This window comes from Manacus candei, unplaced genomic scaffold, assembly GCF_025592945.1.
Source record: "Manacus candei isolate 608988 ecotype Guabito, Panama unplaced genomic scaffold, ASM2559294v1 h1tg000014l, whole genome shotgun sequence".
Classification (NCBI taxonomy): Eukaryota; Metazoa; Chordata; class Aves; order Passeriformes; family Pipridae; genus Manacus; species Manacus candei.
In genome coordinates, this window is record NW_026138062.1 from 49011064 (window position 1) to 49034182 (window position 23119).

The 23119-nt window shown below is 36.5% G+C and overlaps 1 long non-coding RNA gene across 1 annotated transcript in view; it reads left to right on the plus strand.

The window, feature by feature from the left end:
- LOC127467485 (uncharacterized) overlaps positions 1 to 23119 on the plus strand; it is a 77270-nt gene that overhangs the window by 48033 nt on the left and 6118 nt on the right. The window contains exons 2-3 of the long non-coding RNA XR_007903149.1: positions 18210 to 18289; positions 19493 to 19544. This is a non-coding gene — a long non-coding RNA (uncharacterized LOC127467485). The remainder of the gene's footprint in view (positions 1 to 18209; positions 18290 to 19492; positions 19545 to 23119) is intronic.

Sequence of the window (23119 nt, forward strand, 5' to 3'; positions counted from 1 at the left end):
CACTAGTCTGTGTACTGCCCCTGTGAATTGGGCATGCACCATTCTGAGGACCGTGTTCATATCAAGAAGTGTAATTAAAAAAAGGAGCTGAAATAAAGAATTCAGCAGTGTCTTCAGCCGTCATGACCTGTAAACAAATTCAGCTTCATGCTTGCCGGATCTATGCCAATGAACACCAACTACAACACAGTAAAACCTCTCCTCAGTTCCAGGGTCATTCTGTTTACTGTCTTATTACAAGATGCCAGTGTAGAGGAAATAAAACACAGAATTTAACAAGAGGTGGGATCTTTACCCTAATGGAATGAGAATTGCTGCAGGGTATGATTTTTAAAACCTCCAGTAGATTTAAGCAGGAATAAACAACTTTATGTGTAATTTATCCAAACATATTTTTATTTTCAATGAAAGAGAGAGTAACCAAAAAAAGAAAAATGGAACACATGAAAACAAGTATATAGAAATAATCTCTAAAGGATAAAAAATTGATGATGCTTATTAAATATTTTTACATACTGGTAATTTAAAAGGAATAAATACCTTCAAATAACCCATGCATTGGTGTAATGTGGAACACATTTTTCTTAGCAAAAGTTTCATTACTTAGAATGATTAATTTGTGTCTCAGACACATCTATTAATTATGGAGTGATATAAATTATGCATAAGAAGGGAGGTTATGCCCTGGTCATTTTTGTTAATTTATTTCCACAGAATAGCATAGTGATATTGGGAAGGAAAATGCACAATATTACCAAAATGCCACGATAACACATAAAAGCAATGTATACATTATAAGTCTTAGACTGTTGGTGAACAAAAAAAGAAGTAAATATTATGTCACAATCATTTTAATAATACAATCAAGATAGGTGAACAGCAAGTAGTAAATAGTGTAATGTCTTTCAGAGCGCTTTTCTGTCTTTATTTAACTGTATGATCAAGGGATAACACAGTTGCTTCTTACCAGTGGGTAATGGCCTGACCAGGCAAATGAGGATGCTGGCTTATTGCATTTCCTTGATTTTGTACAAAGGAATACCATTTTGACAGATACATTTCCTGGATATACAGCATTAGCAAAAGAAGGTTTCTTATTGCAACAGCTTTATAGCTTTCTCATTAAAAGACATATGAAGTCAACAGGCTGGTTAGTAACAACTTCACATTTTCATTCTTCTTTTTTTCCTCATTTTTCTATTTAAGAATGGGCTTTAGGATTGGGACTTCTTAATACAAAGTTGCTGTTCCCCCTGCTGTTCCTGAGTGTGATACTGATAATTTTTTTCCTAGTTACCCATTTACAATTGTACACAAATCAAAATTAATGAAATGTCTCCCTTTCCTTAAAATAAATTTGTTTTGAGATTCACACCACGGAGTTTGTAAAGAAGTTTGGAGTGTTGTGCAGGTGTCTTTTTACTGGAATGTGGAACCCACATACAGTTGTTGAATACTAAAGGAGCCTCAGGAAGAGGTCTCAGCTGCATCTACATCTCTTAAGTACTGACTTCTGAAAGAAACCTATAGGCTTCCTTTATAAGGGAGGTTATAGTATTGAGTTTTCAGCATCTGTTATCAAGAATAGCTGGCAAGTTCATAAAATAATATTTATACCACATATAAATAGGCTGTGAAATTCATGTCTTTATTAGTATTAAGTTTATATGAATTAAAAAATTTACTGAAAACACTCATGGAAGAAAATTCGTCACAGGGCAGGGTATTGAATAGAGAGATATTACTCCCATCTCAGGACTTCCCCAAGACACAGTTTGTTGGAATTGAGAGTGTGTTCTGGGGAAAAATTTTCTTTTTTTTTTTTTTTTTATTGCACCCTCTCCATAACAACTGTTGCTTGTTCTGGCTATTGTTGAAACAATACCTTTTTGTAAATAAACCTATACTTTCTTTTCACATTTAGCCTCATTTAGCGTCCATATTTAGAAAAGGTCCATATTTAGAGAAGGAATTCAAGACATGTCTATGTCGTGATCCAGAAGATCTTATAAACTCTTGTCCTAATCAACATCTGAAGATTTTGAAAAGTAAGAGGAGCATTCAACTTGTCACTTTTCAAAAAAAATCCAAGTACTACTTTACTTCATCCTTTTCAATAATTTTTGGCTTAAAGTAGCCAATAGCTTTCTATTTGATGCATTAGACTAATTTCTTAAGGAGAAAATAGATTAAAAAGTAATAAAACTACTAACTAATAATAACATTTATAATGTCAAAATGGCAATATGGGAGCTAGGACAATCAATTCCAGTTGGACACTGAGCCTGTTCTCTCTTGGGGCTAAAATGGGATTACTGTGTAAGAGGATTGTGGATATAACTCTGCTCCTCTTCTGCCTTCAGCTCTATTGAGCCCATATTCGGACATGCAACCAATGAATGCAATGGAAATGGGTTGAATAAATACACAGAAAGTGACTCATTATTTAGTCCTTCATGGATAAACAGAGCTTTTGCTTGTCTTAAAAAACCTTGAAGCAAGATTACACTGCATGTCATGGTGATTGTGTTTGAATCCATATAATTATTTAAAAGATCAGTTTGGCCAGTATTTGGACAGATGGTGTTCACATCCCCAGTCCATGGTGTATTTGCAGTAGAGCTAAAGTTAAAGTGCTTTTTTGCATTTGCAATCACATTCTGTACTTTACTGACAGCAACTTTAATTGGAAAAGCTTCAGCTTTTATCCTAGCTGATATTACTTTCCCTGTAAGATGGATACATTTTGCAATTAATTTTTCTCCATGGACTATATTATGGTGCAAGTAATAATTAAACAAACCTTAACAACTCCTGCCGAGATGCAGACACAGAAATCACCAGTGGTGGAGTCTGAATGGAGCAGTTTCATTTGTATAATTCTGTACAGGATATTTTCATTTCTGTTCTGAATTCTTTAGTGAAGGAAAATATTTGTTATTTGTTCTGCCACTATAAGTGAAATATCTGTGAATGTGATTTTTTTTTTCAGCAGTTCTGTATAAGAAGAAGAATTCTGCTCAAGTTTTAGGAAACCAAAGTCAAGAATGTGTCATATATGGAAAAATACTTTTGAGTTTCTGTGTTCTAAGTATATCCAAAAAATAATTCTGTTGAAGGCAGTGGATGAATATCATCCTCCCATTTTTATGCACCAGAGGGGAAAGAGGATTTTTCAACTTATACCATATTTGAGTTTTAAATTCATATACAAAGAGAGCTCCAATTTATCTAAGGGCAGAAGTGACATGAAGCAAATGGAATGAAACAATTGCCTATGGAAGTTCAATTATAACCATCCCACAATAAGAAATGAGCCCCTTTACACTGAGGATATCTTTAGCTCCTATTATTCCAAAATTAACCCACCGAAGTAATTTTTCTACAAGACCTCATGCATGGGGTGATATTTGTTTAAATTAAGAGCATGAATATGCCCTGGCAAAATGAAAATTGGTTTGGATCACTGCACCTTAGGATATGCTGTCTTTTGAATGTGTGTTAGTTCCCTGGTGGAGAACTAAAAAATGTGGCACATATTCAGAAAATATTTGTGTTTATATCCAGCTTTGAGTCAGCAAATACTGGCATTGTTCTTGCATTTGAATTAAATTTGTGCTAAAAAGTGTTCCTGGTAGGGGAAACAAGCAGTGTTTCAGAAGACATCATTACACCTGAAGACCTGTGTTTTGACCATCTGAAACTGGGTATGTAAAAATGGAAGCATAGGATGTAACTTTTTTTTCCAAATAATATTATGTATTACATGTATTATAAATATAAAACATATATTGTATATGCAAAAAATTACATATATTAAACAAAATATATACACGTGCTTGTGAGGGTTTTTTAACAGTTATTTCCCAATTGCAGACATCAAGACTCAAAATTCTGCAAATTTACTTTTATGTGATTCTAAATCACTTTCCTTAAAGACCCTCGTAATCCAATTAATAAAGGTTAATAAAAAAAAAAGATTTTGAATAGTTCCTCTACATTGTGCAGTGTTAATGCTCTGTGTCATGGCAATGAACTGGGTGCCACAGATTTTATTAGGGGGGAAACAAAGACTTGTTTGGGCTCCACTGTTTCTGTGGGCAGGTAGAAGCATCATTATAATGAGACTGAATTTTAAGGCTGACTTGAGAGTGAAATTGCTATAGACTGCCTCACATTTTGTTTCTCTTTTTAATCATGTAGGCTAAAAGAAGGAATCCCATTGCCTTCAAAGAGCTTTCGGTCTGGGCTTTGCTACTTACAACTCCCCAGTACTGCATGTTGTATGCTAGACCCTAAAATACCACAATTGCTCATTTTCTGTTTTCTGGTTTATGTTCATTTTGGCATGGAGGGACAATCATTATGAACTCTCTGTTTTTATGATGCATTCAGACAGTTGTCTGAATTTATTTATTTTGATCACTCGTAACTATACTACAACCTCTATCTTACTGTTACTGTGTTGACACTTACAGTTTCATACTCCATAAAACATTTGACAGTGTAGCACTTTTACACACTCTTATGATAAATCCTTTCTGTTATGCTCATTACTATACACAGAAACATCAGTACACAAGAATTCTTCAGGTGGAAATACCCTTGGCATGGCTTTCCATTCTCAAATACTGAGTTTGAAAAAAATTTACATTATTTTTAGCAAACTAGAGCTACCAATTGCATATGAAGAAACGCATGACTGAAAAGGACTGAAAATTCAAGTTACCAATGTGGTACAAATAGGGTGAGGGACTGAAGAATTATTTAAGATCATAAAAGAGCTCCCTGATGGCTAGGAGAAAATATCATCCTCAGATCTAAACATCACTCACTTTCTTAACCCTAAGCACCACATGCCTTGCTGACATTTTTCTAGCTATTTGATGAGAAATAGATACAGATACAGATACAGATACAAAACACACCTCCCTCACTTTCTGTCTAATCCCACACTTCATTTCTTTATAAACCAGTTTGCAAAGGCATCTACTGTCAAACACAACACTGAGGGATAGAAAAGACGTAATTGCTAGGCAGACCATCACCTGAGATCATTAAAATGTATTGCTTGATGGTGGTCTTTTTTCTCCCTCTCCCATAATTCAGAACTCAAATCTTTTCAGTTCTGTGCTGAAAAAAATTTCCAATAACATATCTCTGCCAATTTTGAGGAAACCAAATAATACAGTTTAAGCAAATCCTTCAAAAGACAACAGTTTTTTTTCACTGTAACATTCTCAGCAATAATTGTCTGTTTTACTATCCATGAGCCTCAACAGCCAGCAGATTTATATTTTATTAACACACCATTACCTTCAATTGTAAATTATTTTTCTTTTTAGAAATTATGTACTCTGACTACTAAGTGAATTCAAATAACTACTGTAGAACAAAATATAATTATGGAGCAGGATTTGAAGCAGTCAACAAATTGCACAGCTCATTCCCACTCCTTTGCAACTTGTCTTGCTTTCACCCTTGATTAAAGTACAGACAACTCAATTCCATTTTCAATAACTCTGTTGGAACAGCAAGGTATAAAGGGTTGCCAGAGTCAGCACATCATGTAGTTAGGTTTACTCATATGCAGGCAGAGGATGCTGATGTCAACTCTAAAGTGAGCTATGACATTCAATAGAGAATTAAAAATTTGGGATTGAAGTTCTGGTCTATCCTGTGATCTAAGTGAAAATAATATTATTGTCGTTGTTGTTGTTGTTATAATTATTATAAAAATTTAATGAATGACCATTGCTTGTGAGCTTTCTGATGAACTGAGGATTGATTCCTGAGTACATTCATAGCATTTGAAAATCCACTAAAAATTTTTATTCTTGCTTGAGTGTTTTCAGGCAAGGTGCGAAGTGATTAGGGAAAGAAAAAAAAGATCTCATTTATTAAGACTTTTTCTAAGGGCAAAATTGATTATTAGCCAAAGAGCAGTCAAACAGAATTAAATTCAGTTTGTTTATGCAGTCATTATTCAAAAATTACAGATTATGAAAAACCATACATCAATAGGAGCTCCATGAATCTCACTCAGTCCACTTAGAGCACCTCTTCTCCATGCAGAGAATGAGACTGCACAGAGATTAGACACCTGGAAGTCTGCCAAAGTGTAAGAGGAGAGAAGTAAAGGACAGATCAAACTAAAGGTTTTCTTAGGTACCTAATATTCCTTTTCCACAGAGCACATTGGCATTCTTTAGCCAAATTTTGAAACAAACATATTTCTCTCAAACTCCGTTACATTAAGTGGGGAAAAAAACTAAAAAGACAACCAACCAAAAAAACCAACCAATCAACAAAAAAAACAAAAACCAAACCAAACCAAACCAAAACCCCCCAACTCCCCTAAAAAAGACACAACCAAAAAAAGACACAAAAACCCCAAAAGACACTCCCCCAATTTTTGGGGATTCCTATTACAACATCTTCCTGTGGTGACTTCGAGATATCCACGTGGACAATGGATGAAACTCCAGCAAGAAATAAACACAGAAATCTGGGGTTTCAGATTGTAATTTGGTACTAAAGAAACTTCAAATTAATGTAGTTTGTTCCTTTTCCCAGTAGTGATACTCTTTAGTGCTGAATGGTTCATGATGTAATCCCAGGGCTAAATTGATTTTTGCTTTATATTTTGAACTAGTATTTTCTTATTTTGTGTAGCTCCCACAAGTTTTCAGTCTCTTTTTAATCTCTATTTCCTTTATACAAAATGGCCATCAGTGTGGTGCATGATGGATATGGCATGTGAATATTTGTTGCACATATTATGGTGTTCTAGAACTCCTAAATCTTTCAGTTAAGCAAGAATTTGAAAACATGGATCGTTTTAATGAAATGATGCCTAAAGAAAATGCAGGGAGAAAAAAACTCCGAGACAAGTTAGTTTTGGAGGTGAGATAAGGAAAGGGTTTTAATTTGTGCCTCTGAGGCATAGAGATTACATGACACGTGAAACCCTTCCGTGCCTGACATGTTACAATTTATAATACTGCCCGACAAATCCAAGTTTTGTCCATCCCATGGCTTTTGCTCTGGTCCAACCCCTGGCCCACCCCCTGGGAATTGGGTCTGGGGGCTTTTCTTCATCATCTTCATCTTCTTCAGAGCACAAAGGGTATACGGTCACCCAGTTTCTGGCCGTGTTCTGTGGTTCAGGCCAAGATATCAGTGCTCTCTAAACAGCATAGGCCTTGCCTTGACAAAAGACTAAACATTTTCTACTGGAATTCAGGGTTAGGATTGATATGGGGAACATAGAATGGGGTAAGAGGTTTGAGGAATAAGGACTGTTGCTTCTAAAACCTACTTTTACTACCTAACTACTTATATAGCTTATAAAATTAGGAAAGTAAGAAAAAGCAGATGGACCTTACAACATCAGAAAAAAAAAAAGACCTCCTAGAGAGTTTAGGGTGTCCTGAAAGTAAGAAATTTCCACCTGACTTACTGTCTTATATAATGAGGTCCTTCACAGTCCTTTACTGAGTCTGGTCTTTGGAAAGGCACTATAGCATGAGGCAGTTTTCCACTGTGATTGTTTAGGATAGTGTCTTTGAGAAGTATGTAGCCACCTCAGTAGGGAATATAAATATGCTGTCAAAAGTTTTACATTTAGGGCACAACTCCTAAATATGTTTTTTATTTTGATATGCATGTGGTGGCTGAAATATCTTGAAGTTTGCTTTTCAGGTGTGGTACCTGGTGTATCTACATCCAGCCTGGAGGTCATAGAGCTATGCTTGCCTAGCAAGGGTTTACTTATTGACCAGAGACATGCAAAAGTGTTTCTGACAGTTGGTCGACTTTATTCCAAATAGGCTTTCTTTACTTTTAGCTTGGCAATATATGGGGAAGAGCATGAGTGCGCACATTTTGCAAAAAGATTAAACTTTCCTTTATCAATAGCCCCACATACTTTGCATGAAATATAGGTACTTTATCTAGAGAAAGTCTATTTCTTTGGTAATATTTCCACATCCATTTATTTCTCCTATTATTCCAAAGCTTCATAACACACTTAATATACCAAATAGGTATACTGGTACACTCTCAGTACGCACTTAAGAATAACACACAATGCACACTTGAGTGGTTCCATTGGATTTTTATGTATTATTTTTATATGGATTGTCAGTGTAGCTAATTCAAGCCTGAAGCACATTTCTATTGTTTATTGCAAGCATATTTTGTAAGTAGAAAAAATAATTCAAAATAAATTGTCACAGTTTTCTCATTATTGATAACCAAAACATCCTTGGGTCAAAGGCAATCTTGGATGTGTTTTCACCACTAACAGTTGCCCTTTAGCACCAGAAGCATTTGAATATATTGAATTTATAGTGCAACATTCACACTGTCTGTCTTCTCATCCCAGGTTCTTTTAATTTAAAGTAAAGTCATTTATTCTGCAGTGAATCCTCTGCCAGTGCATTGTGAAAGCTTTCAAAGGCATCATTTGAACAAGGCATCCATCACACACTGTCAGGCTCCTTAGTCTGGTGAGGATTTTTACACTGTTGTGCCAAGGATGTAAACAAAGATAATGTATTTGATTTTTTTTCTATTGATCCTCTTTGCTTTGAGAGCATGACTAGACAAAGAGGGCTTTCCAATCTGAACAACCTGCCAGAGCACTTACTTCTGCTTCTGTCAGGCAATGGAGTCTCTTTCCTTCCAGACTCTTCTATCTGATGCTAATATTTCTTTGTGTGTGTCTGGCTCTGTGGTGATTAATGATAGGTCAGGATTAGGGAGTAACCTGATATTGCTCAACCCAAACACCGGAGAAATGTTCTCTGGCTGGCATGACTGTCACGGAGTGGAGTCACAAATTACTCCATGACAATCACCCTGAATGGTCATTTAAAACATTCATTGAAGTGTGGATGGAGTGATCTGGAAACTGTTAGCTTCATGAATCCTATGCTTTGACTTTGATGTGGAATTCTAGCAACAAAAGTGTCTTATGCTTGGTTAAAAGCTTCGTAGCTATATCAGACAGTTCATATAAGCACAGTTTAGTGAGCAGTAAAGATATTTCTGTTTTCTTCTGAAATAGACTCTGTTGATTTTTTTCTCATTTCTCTTGTAATGGCAATAGAATTAGAAAACCTGAGTTGAATCATCAGCAACTTCTAACTCAAACATACTGCATATAATTTCAAATTCATGCTAGTCATCAAATAATAGAGCCTGCTGAAATATTGTGAGCTAATATGACTCTGCAATAAAATCAAAACTACATATTTATACACTGAAGTACAAGTACTGTGGTGGTACAAAGATCACATGTATGTTAGTGTCATGTTTCGAGTTATTGGTCCAGTCCCTTAGCTGATATAAATCAGTGAAGTTGCACACATGTTTGTGAAACAAGACTGACTTACCCTTCTTGAAATATTTTTTATCATTACACTACACTCAAGTTTCCTAAATGTGTGTGGTTTAACATTTTTTCATGTATTTAATGTACGTTAATGTATATTCTTACCAACATGATGAAAAGATGCTGATGCCCTCTATGAGAAAACTTTCAAATCTTTGGAGAAAAAATAGAGCAAATTTCTTAGGTAAATACATTACGGTGGTGTTTCTTCCTTCCTCTTCATGTAGTCTCACAATAATAACTAGATGGGGATAAAAACAGGGAAGTTTTGGGGAAGAATTTAGTGGAGAAACCACAAAGCTTCTCCTAGTAACTCAGATGTGAACCACAGGGAGAGGTTTTGTTTTCCAGCAGATTGGTCTATCTACAGGGCTTTAAGTTTATTTTTTTCAGATTTATAGAACATAATAACTTCAGAAACCTTTAGAAAACTGTGTGGGATACCATATGAAATGACTAGGAAAACCAATCTGGTGTTCCCTCACTCTAAGTTCCTTGGATTTGTGAGCAAAAAAATCTAAATGTGGGTTTTGCCATCTTTGTTTCGCATCAGTGAACACTCACTGATATTAACTTTGGTGGTTATTCTTGAATGTTTTACTGATTTCAAATTGCACAGCTGAGGCTTAAATAAAGAGCATCTCCACATGTTCTTATCCTGATATGTTTCATCATAATTGTAGGTATGATTAAGGAAAAAAGCTAAAAATAAAACTCAGAAAAAATATAGTTTATCTCCCTCTGACTCTCTTGCCCTCGAATGTTCAGTCTTGCAATATATAGCTTCTCATGATTTTCTTAGATTTTGGTAGCATTGCAATGGGATTTTAATGTAAAAATGGACATAACAGAAGCCTTGCATCTTCTTTGCACATCACATTACTCTGGTCCCAGTGGAGATTAAAGCATAACAACCTCAGTGTAGGACACAACTTGTTGTTGAGAATTGATGATAAATGCTGAGGATATATTATGGTATCAATACAAAAACGGTTTGTAGCTGTTAGCAAGCTAGAAGCACTGTACAGTATATGCATTTGTATAGGAAGTATGTCATGGCACGTACATAGGAATCCATTATCCTACTCTTGTTAATGCTCTGAGTGGGAGTAAGAAACAACAGAAATGTTTCTTTTGCTCCAGAAATCCTTTTGACAAAATCACAGCAAGTGTTCTCTTAGCATAGACATACAGCTCACAGCAAGAATGAAAATAAAGTGAAAAAGTGACAGGATATTTCACAGGTTACAGAAATAGAGAAATCTAAGATATAAGAACTGGGGGAAAAAACCAATGTTAAATTGTCCTCCTGAGCTTCCTATGAGTTACACCTAGGGTGTCTCGCACTAGTCTCTGAAGGCCTTATTCTCAGATGATATGTAGGCAATGATACTCTGCCTTCTCTTCCACTACTGGCAGTTCAACATTCTGTGTTGGGAGTGAGTCCCTGGCTGTGGAACTTCCTAGGAGGTTGTTTCAGGATATAAAGGAAAATATAAAGGAGACCACATGAAGAGCAATGCAATGGAATTCCAACCACTCCAGCCAGTGAGTTGGCTTCATCAGGGACTCAACTGAAATGTCTCTATGCAAATGCAAATAGTACAGGGAATAAACAAGAGGAGCTGGAACTGTGCATATGCCTGCAGGGGTGTACTCTTATTGGCATCAGAGAAGTGTAGTAGGATGACTCCTGTGACTGGAGCACTGGAATGGAAGAATATGTACTCTTTAGGAAGGACAAGAAGGGAAGACAAGACAAGGAATTGTCATCCTATGTCAATGACCAACTGTAGTGCATGGAGTTCTGCCACAGACCTCTTGGATTAGGAGCCAGCTGAGGGCATAGGGGTCAGGATTGAAGGGAGGGAAGGGACAGGTGACATTATGCTGAGGGTCTGCTATGGGTTACCAGACCAGGAAGAATGATCAGATGAATCTCTCTACAGACAGTGGACCAACCTCACATTGACAAGCCTTGATCCTCATGTGGAACTTTAACCACCGTAACATCTGCTGGAGGGGCAATACAGGGCACAAAGCAAACCAAAGGGCTCCTGGAATGCATTGATGATAACACTCTTCTCCAAATGACAGATAATCCAATGAGGAGAGGTGCTATACTGTATGTCCTTGTTCTCACCAACAAGGAGGGGCTGGTGGGGAATGTGAAAGTCAAATGCAGCCTTGGCTGCAGTGATCAGGAAATAGTGGAGTTCGAGATCCTCAGGGCAGTGAGGGAGGCACACACTCAACTCACTACCCTGGACTACCGAAGAGCAGAATTTGACCTCTTCATGAATTAGCTTGGTAGCATACCATGGGATAAAGCCCTAGAGGGAAGAGGATCCCAAGACATCTGGTTAATATTCAAGGATCACCTCCTCCAAGTTCAGGAGCAAGTCAGGCAAAAATCATCTTCAAGGTCTTTTCCAACCTTTATAATTTTATTCTGTGATTCTAGTGTCTGTTAATACTAAGTCTAAATTACCTCTAGGATTGTTCTGTAAAAACTTGGGCATCAGCTTGAGATGCTAACATTAAGAACTGCCATCACTCTATTAACTTAATATAGTTAAAGTATAAGGATAGGCACCTTCATTAGGCAATTATCTTAACAGATAATTGCCCTCTAGAGAAATTTGTATTTATCAAATGCTTATATGTGGGACCTATAGCAATTAAGCTCCTTAGATACAAGACTTAAAGTTAAATAGGTTGAATCTGAGTCAGCAAAAGTTTTAAGAACTTTTAGGTACTGACTTTGCACAAATTAGATCAATATATATGTGTCTCCCTTGGACTTGGAGCCAACATGCCAGCCCTCAAAGTCAGCTCTTACTTTTCCAGCTGAAAACGGTCAGTCAAAATTATTTGGATGTGTTTCTAAGTAGGAACCAAACAGAGCTTGCACTGTAGAGATTAATCATGTTTTTGTCTATACCTGCATTTTCAGAGTTAAATTATGAGTCCAAGTGAACTTGGGATAAGTAAAAGCAGTGAAATAGATCTTTGATTAAGATGCCATCAAAGGCAAGAGAGGCTGAATTTGAACTTCAGAGAGCTTTAAATCAGGATCTTTTGGCTACACTGGCATCTTGTAATTGACTTGACATGGAATTTGCTTTGCTTCACCCCATGATGGTTAGGCAAGAAAATCAAGATGGCTGCAGAGGCAGTGCTAACAGGTAAGAACTCCTTTGCCCATGTTGTACAATGCAATAGCTATATGTTAGTACATTTCTGTGCCTGCATTATTAAGCCTTACTTCTCCAGAGGGCTCTCAGCAGCTTTAGGTCTGAACAATTTTTACAATACAAGGGGTCATACTGAGTGTGACAAATATGCAACTGGCAGTTGTTCTGGGATCTTCACCCTGGAGCACTGAAACCAACATGTGGCAAGAGTATTTTTAATCAGGCTAAGAGAGGAACTTGATTTATTTTAAATTTTATAGAAAGTACATATATAAAATATTTTGTTTACAGTTCCCCCTCATGAGGAGCAAGGTGATGAGACATATGTTATCTCCAAACATTCATAAAAAACTTATTATTACCCAGCAATAAAAGGCTCAAACATGACTAGCATTGAAATGCAGCTATTAAGAGTCATATATTGTTCTTATTGCTTTGTTCCTCCCTTGCCACAGGCATCAGTAAATAAATCTCAGAAATTAGAGGTAGAAAAGATCTATTGCATGTTCAGAGATGGCTTAAGTTGATGTTGTGTGAAAGAGGCTGAAGAAATAGACTCTGTTCTTATAAAAAGGTTTGATAGGCAAGGAGATGTAAGAACAACTCCTTCCTCACCATAAAAGTTAATCACATATACAACACAAGCAGACACTTGCGCAAAATACATTGTTGACACCTCTAACTTGTAGGCAGTATCACTGGTTCAGCCTTAATGATCAATGAAGAAAACTTTTGCTGTAAAATGTAAATATGAGTATGGTAAAAAGTGAGAGGGACCAGGGATTTAGCTGCTTTTGCTGAAAGGAAACAAGCAAATCTTAATGATACAGGGATGAACTATACCATTTGATGACAGAGTATAGGATACTTAGTGTGCTGCAACCATCCAGAGCTAGAAAATAGGAATACTTTAGGAGCTACGTGCTCCTATTTGTGGCTTTGTATGGTGCACACCCTAATCTTTAATGAGGTATTCTTCATATATATTAGCACTTTTGTGGTTTGGGGAGATTGCTGGAACTACTTTGATAAAGGCTTGTTAGAGCAAAGGCAAGTATAGGCCAATGGAAGCAGAGATAGCTGAGAAGTTGAATAGCACAGTATCCTTCCACCAACAGAGAAGCTGAGGTGATGTAAGCACCCCAGAAAAGGGAGCAAAAGGGCAAATGCACTCACCCTGTGAGGTTACTCACTTCTCAAGAGCTTGTAATAATTTAGAGGCACAGCTCAGAGGTACAATTCCAAGAGGGCAATAGAGCGAAGAGGAACAACCCCATTATAACTGAATCCTGAGGAAAAACAACATAATTTTCTGATCATAGTAAGGTTAGAAGAAAGCCTAAAATATACCAATATCTCTATCTCTGGAAAATCTGTGAAATGTCCTTTGCATAAAGATGTAACACTCTCAGCAATTCCCTCCACAGCCATTTCAAAGCATGGAGTATATGAATATTGCCTCTGTAATGTTCAAGACAAAGTTTCTCTGCAGCTAAACATATTCTTGTCTGGAACAGCAGAACTTTTGAGGAAAGGAAAGAATAAGACAGAAAAAAAAGGTTGAAGACTCCATTCTGACTAGGATTTCTGCATGCGGGTATGGATATGTAAACCCAAGCTGCTTGTCTAGAAAGTCTTTATATGTCATTAGAGAGAATTAGGGACTTTGGAGATATGACTCAGCTCTTTCTAAGGTAAATGTAAAAAAATATCTCAAATGAACAATGCTCCACAAATTCCTCTGTCTTTCCACTGCCTATGAAAAGAATCTAGGGAAATAAACCTATGAAGACATCTGTAGATACCTGTTACATACTGATTCTTGCTCAAGGTTTTATGAATCAAAGTCACAGATGAGATCAGAGTCCAACTTTTCATCCACTCATCCTTCCAGCTGACATCATCCTCTTTTATATTTCTGTTAAGGATTATTATTCTAGGTTATCCCAGGTAAAAAATAGAGAGGCAAAAAAAAAAGCATAACTAATAATTTTAGACTGATGGGTATGTAAAGGAAATTTAATTGAGAATTTTTCATTTATATTTCCACCAGTCTGTGTAATTATTTGAACATTTTACTCTATCAAACTTGGAAAATAGATTTTCTCTCTGACAAAGATGGAATCTTTGCTAGGCTTTGCTACAAAATGCACTGACCTCTGAATAATGATGTTTGTTTTCATGTAACTCTGATCAATCTGGAAAAAGAAATCTAGAATAAAATTCACTTTTCTGCAAAGACCAACAAAAACCCATCCACCGCTTCAATCCATTTCAGTATCAATTTTGTTTATACTAAATAAGGAGCTCATTTACTGCTTACAGAAATTAGCAAAGGTTTCCTGGGCGCTTCACTGCAATTTGGATCAACCCTGTGGGTCCAATCCATCTTCTGTTAAACTAATTGGAAAGACTCCTTTTGAGTGAGAATTGGATCAGATGATTGGATAGAAGAGGCAGAATTAACAGCTGTGCTATTCTGTGCATTATTCTTCTGCCATATCTTCTACTGGTTCAATTAAATTCATATTAATCTTGTGAAACATGTTGAACTATGTTACGTAGTCAAGATGTTAACCCTCCCTGAAAGATTCTGATACATTTAATCCTTTGAATTTGGGAGCTAGCACTGCAATTGTTCAACTCCCCAAAATGAGAAGTATATGATCCTGAACAGATGAAGTAACATTTTGATGACAATAGAGAGTAGAATGAGGTGAATTCCAAAAACATTTTGTATGCTTATTTTCCCTTTAGTCCAGATTTGTCACTTAATAACAAATTCATTGCCAGGAATCCAGCACAAGGTCCTGGAGGAACTTCAAGTTCCTGATTAGAAGCAGTAGCTCTACTCATGCCAGTAGCTATCAATTATTTGCTGACAATTCAACCCTGAAATATCCGCAAGGGAGGGAGACAAAATGTGTTCTTTAGGTTTTGTTACTCATGTTTCAATAAGAATGAGGTGATAATTAAAGTGGGGTTTTTTTGGTTTGTTTTTTTTTGTTTGTTTGTTTCTTTTTTGTTTCTGGTTTTATTTTTATTTTCATTTTATTTTGGATTTTTGTTGGTTTGTTTTTTTCTAATTTAAGTTGATATTGGTCAAATGGAAAGAGAGAGTAGGTCAGACTTGGAAGGCCCTTGTGAGTGGCAAGTACTTCTTTCCACACTGAAAAGAAGATCTGAGTGATAAACTCTGATAACATTTAGGGAAAATAAATGAATTATTTAACAGCATGTCCATTGTCTCAAAGCGAGTACCTCAGATATCGTAATGCAGACATATATTGCTGTGCCATGAGTATTTTATAAGCTCTCTGCTCTTGCTTTGCCTCTATCCTGTATCTCTCTATCTGGGAGGTCTTCACGCAGTCATACAATGAGAGGTCCAAGCTCCTCTCAGTGTCTGGAGAACCCTGTTTTATCTCCGAGTTGGTACCAGTTATGAAGATCTTATAGCTCTGAAGACTCTAGACACACTTTTAAAGCAAATGTGAGCCCTGTTTTACTTCTGGAGAAAAGTCTGTGACATTTATATCTCAGAAAACACTTCAAATATAATTTATTCTTTAGTGACAAGTAAATTATCTGCTTGGAATTCAGTCTCTTCAGCCCTAAATAAAGCATCCAAACTCCTCAGGCCTAAAGTGCACTTGAATTTCATCCAGCACTTGAAAAAGTCTTTAAAGTGTCCTGTGGTCTTTCTGCTTATATCTCACCAGGGTATGCTGAAATTATCCATACATCTAGTGGGCCATTTGCCTCTCACATGTATCAGTGTCCCTGGACACTTTACTAGGAAGAAGAAGATGTAGGTCCTTCACATTGAGAGGGATTTGGATCCAGCAGTCCATATACCAAGAGAGTTTCCTAATCATGGGGTTTCTTTAAGACATTCTTTATAACATTTTCAACAGAAGAATTGCAGCTAGCAGTGAGAAACTCTGGGATGCAGAAGGACAAGAGATAAAACTCTCCACTCTTGTCATCTGGATGTTTCCTTATGCAGAAACCAAAATGTTGTTCTGCTCCTGGCTTGGTTTTCTTCAGACTTAATCTTATGAATAAAAAAATGTGTAAATATTTGCTTATGAAAAGTGTGCAAAGTTCTTTGAAAGTCTGTATTGACACATGTGTTCCCTCCTTAGACCTTTTCACACAATATTGAATGGATCAGGGCCAGAACACACCTCCTGTACCAGGGGTGGAATGGTTGCACTGCCATATAAACTTCTAATGGATGCACCTAGTTGACCTACGGTATCACTGGAGAGAGGAGCTCATGAATTTGGCATTTAGACTGTTTCCTGGACACCTTCAGAGATGCTGTTAAATCTGTCAGAGGAAGGGCGAAGCTTAAAATATGTTCAGAAACAATCTGAGGGCAAAACTTGGGTGGTGCAATTTACCAAGCACTAACACAGCATGTCAGATCCCACTCTGCAAGACAGGTTTCAAACTAATCTCTCTGATTCTTTAGATCCTCTATAGAGAAAATGGAAGACTTTACCTCGTTTGAGTTCTGCAAGTGCAATTCAAAGCATCACAGCAGGAGAGATGTTCTGCTGCTATTGCATGAGGGGTCAGCTAAGGTTAAGGAAATGCTGTTGCTTCATCAGTACTAACATACTGCAGTGGTTGGAAGATCATTTTTAGGTTTGTAATTCAGACCCCAGCTTGAACTGCACAACCCCGATTTATTGGAACTCGAAGCATTCTAGAAAGATAACCTTTTCTCCACTCATCTTTTGTTGAGGAAGGAGAGAAGCAGAGACAAGTGTTTTTATGGCAAGCCCTTTGCTTATGTTGAGGTTTATGGGATAAGTATTTGGACCCCAGTTGTCAACAGTTGTATTTTGGAGATCCCAAAAATGCAAGGATATTCAGAACATTCAAGAATATTCAGAACATTCTGAGGATATTGGGAAATAGGAGGTCAGCCAAAAGGAACTATATTGGTGATAGGTGTTATTCAAATACATACTGAGAGTTAATCTGTGCTCTCAGGAACACATTCTTTATTGGGAAGGAGGAAACTGAGGCAGAAAGGAATGAGGTTTTGTCTCTGCTTTGGATAGAACCAGGACTGGATCTCAGTGTGCCTACAATCAGCATGAAGACACTATTTATTACAATACAATGTTTCCATGCCTTGATAAAAATAATTCTGTGTATAAAATGTGGGCATATAAGAATGCAATTTGTCAACTGAGTGCAAAAGGCATCCAGTTTGTCACTTGGTTGTTAAAATTAGCTCCAATTGTTGCTTCAACACAAAAACCCAAATCAAAATGTTTCATTTAAGATGTGGAAACACAGCATTTTTCCAGTAGCTAACAATTTCTACCAATCATCAGCAGATATGAGTACAAGAAGACAACAGTTGACAAAGAAATGTCAGCATACAACAGATCAGAGCCATGATGCTCATTTATCTATATGTGTACCTACATGTATATATGTCTACTTAAAGCATTTTGCACTGGTCTAGGTTTGAGTTTCTCAATATTTGTTCTGTTAGGTTTCTTTTCAGGCCACGTGGGAAATTCTGATTTGATACTGAAAGACCATTAGGGGATTAACTGTCTTTCTTGTCCCTTGCCTTTTCCCAGAATCTTCTGATACTCCGAAAAAGTAGGAGAAAATGGAGTGAAAAAGCCTTGACACAAATGCTAAGTGAGTTCCTTTGAGGGTAAGCAGCTAATTAGATTAAGTGTTTTAGCTCTGACCTATATATATAAATATATACATATATATAAAAAGTCACAGAATTTTATCATCCTTTAAAATGCAAAGGGCCAGAAGCTGAGCTTTACAGTATTATTACCACTGTCATCTTCATTAGCTTTCATGTTTTATCTTAATGGGAAGGCCTGTCTCTTTCTGTCAATCAGGATTTGTCAGCACTATGTTATTATGTCTGTTATTATTCAGAAATTTCTTTTTCAGTGTTAACTGCTTTCTACCAACCTCAGTTACATAATCTAATTGTATCACAGCAGAGATGCAGTGTTTGAAGAAGGATGGGATAGTAGGCTTATTTTTCCTGATATCCAGTTGATTCAACAGGAAGTTTAAAAAAGATGGACTGAGGCATTGCTTAATTTCTACTTGCACAGAAAAAAAAAATCAAAAAAGAGTGCATGTGAGGAGACAGAAAAAGCAGCAAAAGGATAAATCTGAAAGACATGTATTAAAATAGAAAGAAATTTAAAAAAGGTGAGAGAAGGACTTGAGGGTATACCTATACACCATAAAAATTGCTGAAGACTGTCCTTTGCGTTTATTAGAGATAGAGATCGAAAATGCAGCAAAATACTCAAATTTATTTTTAGTTGATCCCAAATGATTTTGCTTCCAGTTTGACTTGTCAAAACACAAAGAATCTTGTGTTATTTTTTTATGCTTTTTGCATTTTTTACGGTGAATGTATCGTCTAAATATAAAATTTCCCCTAAAAAAAGAAAAGAAATTTAAGTGTTTCATTTGCAAAATTTTACATTGCATCACTAAAATTAGTGATTTGTGGCAAGTTATATTCAATCTTATATTGCATTTTTAGAAGATGAAAACCTAGAAGATTTTTTTCTTTTACTCCATGCCTCATTCTAGTCCCTGCTCAGGGATTTATAAAATGCTTCCTTTTTGGATATCAGATTTCAAAGGGGAATATAGTTTTTAAAAGGCCACTGCTTCCTCAGCAGCGAAGTGTGCACCATGAAACACCTTGAAGCTTTTATGACGGTCCTCAATGTGGTGACTACTAAAGCTGAGTTTGTGCGTGGGCAGGAGGATAAAATAATTTGTCACTACCATAGGTCATTGAAAGAGTCCTTATCCCTTTGTATATATACATTATGATACATTCTTAAACCTCTTTTCCATGCATTGGCAGACCTTGCTGGCTGAGAAAGAGGTTACTGAGATCCCTTTCAAGGAACGGTCCAGTAAGTAGATTCTTTCTTCATTGGTTTGTGCTTCTCTTTTGAAGACATTGGCTAAATGCTACTGACTGTGCTTGTATTTTCAGATTCTTAGCCTTCTTAGACTGCCAGTTCTTTCATCTAAAAGCATTTGAAAAGTGGCATTTTACTTATTCAACATGATATAAGTGAAGAAATAAATAGATTGAAACTGTCAATAACTATATGAAAAAGCAAGAATCTCTGTAAGTAGACATTGCCTCAGAACTTGCCTGGATGCTCTTGTGGTAGTTATCTTAAAGCACTGAAAATTCATGTCATAAATAAAAACAAAATTTACAGATGACTAACCAACTTTTAGTCATGGTAAGAGAAAGAAGTAATAAAAAGAAAAAGCAAGTAGTTAAAAAGCAAACCTCATGACTATGGCTGTGTTTTTGGAAAAGCTGCATAACCATATGCCTGCCCTTAGTATTACACCTACCCATTACTGTGTTCCTGCATCCTGAATAAATGCAGAGCGCTCTTTTCTGGTGTCCCTGCAGACAATGTGAAGCAGTAACACATCAGGCATCACACTTCAGGATATCTCCATTCAAAGTCTGCATTTGGTTTGTTTTCCTGTAGCTTCTCCCTAAAACTGTGGTACCAGTGAACAATAACAACAGCAGGAGCCATAGGAAGCCAGCACCAACCATAAGCTTTTGAAGACCTTCTGTGAGTTATGATGTGAGAACATGGAAACCAAACAACTCAAGGATGATCAGGACTCTTCATTAGACTTGCAGCATTGCAGAATAACAGGAGATGAGAGCATAACAGAATGACAAGTGTTATTCTGTCTTGATGATTGAAATGGTTACTGCCTAGCCATGGAAAATCATACAAAAAAGGATATATTTACAAATAAATATGTTAAGTTTCAATTCCACTTTTAGTTTATTTTAAAAGTTTGTAAGCTTTTGCCAAGCTAACACTTAGAACCAGTGTCAGGTTTAATATAACATTAAATATAAGTTAAACCTAAAAACACATTTTATTTTTAAAACAACAAGAGCTAGAAGAGCAAATTGTTTACTCTGCCTTTGAACAATTCATTGAACTTCTGTGTTCAGTCTACAGCATGACACTCTGAATATTTATTTTTTTCCTTGGATAAAAAAAGAAATATAATGGTTAGGTTAACTGCTGTGATAGAGATTGAACATAGCAGAGCTCTGTCTGTGAGGCTGACATGGCCACTTTCTTCAGCTTTGGTAAAATGTATCCTTTGTCCTTTAGTCAAGCCAGTGGTGGGAGTGGTCCACAGTATGCTGCCATATGAAACAGCAATCACAGCATGTAGGTGCTGGGCAAGCCAGCATCTACTGTGCATTGTGGAAAAAACACGGTGATTGCTGTGATAAGTAGACAGTGTGAGATAGGATTTAAGGGGTAAAATATGTGCTGCACCACAGGCTTCCTGTGTAATGTTGAGGGAGTGTTTTACTTTTCAGGAGTGGTGTCTTCAATTCTGCTCCTCGGGAGTATTGTAAAGACATATAAAAAGACAACTTGTCTATGGTACTATGGCTATAAGTGTTATTTTCATGTAATTACAGTGAATGAAGTTGATGACAGATTTTCTGTCCAAAAAACAATGGCTGTGAAATCAACTGAAATTAGAATAAATATATTTTACTCTTACTGTGTAAGAAAATGAGTTTTTGTACAACCAGCACTTGGAATACATTAATTTCTGGAGTTTTCTAGAAGACAAAGTAAAAGAGTAGAAGGATTGAGACTTAAGAAAAATTCCAAGACACAGTAGTACTTTCGAAAACTTGAAAACAAGGCTCTGATTTGTCCAAAGAGAGGTGGCACCATGTAGACACAGTTATTAGGGTAAAACAGAAAGATATATAAAATCTGTAAAACCAGGATAAATTAATTGAATTTCTCTTCTAGAGGGAGACGAAATTGTCTCAAATCTGTGGAAAGTGATGGCATTTTGAATGGAAGTCATACGATTTTCTCAGTAATGATGGAATCAATGACCTATTGGAAAGTTTCGCTGAAACTTGTATACTTTAGGTTTAGAGGGAACAAGAAGTCTTTGTAAAAATCCACAACATATCTTGGTGTCCTTGTTTGACAAGGATACCAGTATCCTTCCTTACTTACCTTTTACCTGAAATGAGAATAAGACAAAGTATGACCAAATTCCTGACTCTAGCTATTCTGGCATAAATGGCAGTATTAGTAAAACTAGATCATAGTTTGCTGCTAATGAATTTCAAGAGTAAATTATTGACCTAGTGGAACTAGAAACAAACAATGACATGTGTCATTATTATAGGTTGTTCTCTGATTCAAAAACTCCAGAGATCTATGCTGAGGTCTTTGCAGCACTGAATTAGCACCTAACCTGACTGAAACCTGTGTAAATGAAAGTGTGAAGAGGAGACATTGTGCCTTTCAGTCTTGCAATCAGTAAACACTTGTAATTCCTGTTGGAACTGCAGAAAGTACAATCTGTTCACAATTGGGACCTGCAACTGCCTCAGTGTTTTCAGTTTGTGGTCTAGACCTCAGAGATCAAGTTTTCTCTCAAATTTTCTATGTGAGGTTGTGATTTTAGCATAACAATGTACTGTGAAAAAAATTTACTTGATATCTATTAAATTAATTCAATACTCATTCAACAGAGTGACCAAATGCTGAGAAACAGAACAATGGAAAACTGCAGGCTGAAACAAGAAACTCCCACTATGTTTAGGAAGTTAAAAACTCTGTCAAGATAAAGGGACAATGACTGCATCACATGAGGCTGGAAAGGCAGGCAGTGTCAGCTGGAAAATAGTTATTCACAAATTATTATTTGGGTTTAAGTAGAGGTGAAGGTAGTCAAAATAGTAAAATTCTGTACAAATCTACTTATTAGTGGGGGAAAAAACAAATCAATAAATATTATTCAGAGCAAGTTCACATTTTCCTCTACAATTTCTGCCTCTTACTTTCACTTAGTACTAGCTTTCAGTTTATAAACAATTTAGCTGAAAAAAATAACCAGAACTGTAGGTTTGGAAAACTCATTGCAGATTCATAGAATTATGGAATGATTTCGGTTGGAAAGCACCTTAAAGAATCTTGCTCCATCTAGCTCCAACACTCCTGCCATGGGTAGGGACACCTTACACTGGATCAGACCAGTCAGAGCCCTATCCAACCTGACCTTGAACACTTTCAGGCATGCGACATCAACAGCTTCTCTGGGAAACCTGTTCCAGTGCTCACCACCTTCACAGTAAAGAATTTCTTCCTAATATCCGATCTAAATCTGCCTCCTCACCGTAAAGCCATCTTTTAAAAAATCTTTGTGATAAACGCTAGAAGATAAATAGAGGTAAACCTGCAATTTCCCCTTGACTCTTCAAGTTCTCTTTACTGTCAAGGCCTCATATCCAACAATGTAAATGCTTCTGTAAATGAGTGTTCATTTACCCTCTCTGAAAAAGGTGTTTGAATGAGAGAGAAAACTAAACCAAGAGTTGGCTAGGATTTATACACCATGGTGAGGTAGAAACTGAAGATGTACTTCAGAAAGAGTTCCCTGTTGT